The sequence below is a fragment of the Pyxicephalus adspersus genome, chromosome 1 (assembly GCF_032062135.1).
Source record: "Pyxicephalus adspersus chromosome 1, UCB_Pads_2.0, whole genome shotgun sequence".
Classification (NCBI taxonomy): domain Eukaryota; kingdom Metazoa; phylum Chordata; class Amphibia; order Anura; family Pyxicephalidae; genus Pyxicephalus; species Pyxicephalus adspersus.
Window position 1 is genome coordinate 101,695,655 of NC_092858.1, and position 1,336 is coordinate 101,696,990.

A 1,336-nucleotide genomic window follows, 5' to 3' on the forward strand; every position below is an offset into this window, starting at 1 on the left:
CTTTGTAAAGGAAGCACTTTTTTGTAAGGGAAGTACTTTTTTCAAACATCTTTTTTACTTAAAGAAAAATCAATTGCTTTTCATCCTTTCTAATTTGTTGTTCGTTTTACTATGTGTTCCTGCCACAGGCTTTTTTTCTCACTTTCCCTATTTTAGCACCACAATCCCTCAAGACTGTGTAGACATTTGGTTGCCTATTATATATTTGTTCCAACATCTCAAAAAACTGTTTTTCCCTCCTCGCCAACAATTTCAGTTAATGCATACACCCTGATAAACCATGTTAGGAAATTTTAGGTTATAACTAATTCACTTTCTTTAACACAAAAAACTGTTTCCAATCTATTTACTTCTTCCCCATTATTGATCAATATATACTGCTGAGGTCCTTTTACCTCTTCCTACCTTTTTTTCAGTAAAGCCACTAGGCCAATTTCATATTGCAATAATTCCTACAATCTTCTACCTGCACCAACCAGGAAGACATTTCTCTGCTATTTTTCTTGCATTGGTAGTCATAGGTTTGTCACATGGGGCCTGATTTAATAAAACTCCCCAAGGCTGGAGAGGATACACTTTCATTGTTGATCCAGCAAACCTGGAATGGATTTCTTAAGTTTGTTTGCTTTTATGTTTTCAATCCTGGACCAGATCCATGGCAGGTTTTTTGGATCACCCAGGTTCACTGATAAAAATGTATAATTTAGCTTTATAAAACGAGGCCCATTATGTTTTATTAACGTGGGAAAGTCAACCACATGACCACCTTAAAGGATCAAGGTATCCCATTTTGTCTGGGTCATACCAAATTTGTCTGGCTTTGGAAACTCTTTGTGTAGCTACACCATTTCCATCTGAGCTCTCGGGATCATTTAACCAAAGAAGCCCCACAGTTTTGACTACATAGGAATACCACTAGGGGTTAGGTCTATACTATGTACTTGGTTAATATAAAGTGGCATTGAAGAATACAGTGCTGTATAGACCAAAAATAATATATATATATATATATATATATACACACATATAATATAAACAACAGTCTATTCACTTAAAATAAAGTTGAATCACAGCACAATTCAAATTCGTTATTCATTATCAGTTTTGAATTAGAAGAAGGAGTGAGCACGCTTTGTCTATTCAATCATTCAAGTCAAGTAAGTATGGTATAAAAAATTACCGTATTTTAGGACCGTACTATAGGACGCACCAGGTTTTCCGCACGGGAAAACAAGAAAAAAAAAATTCATTTGATTTCCCCTGAGATCCAGCGTGCGGCACTTGTGCCCGCCCATGAAGGCGGCGCCGATCGGCATTCATCAAATCAATCGGCGCT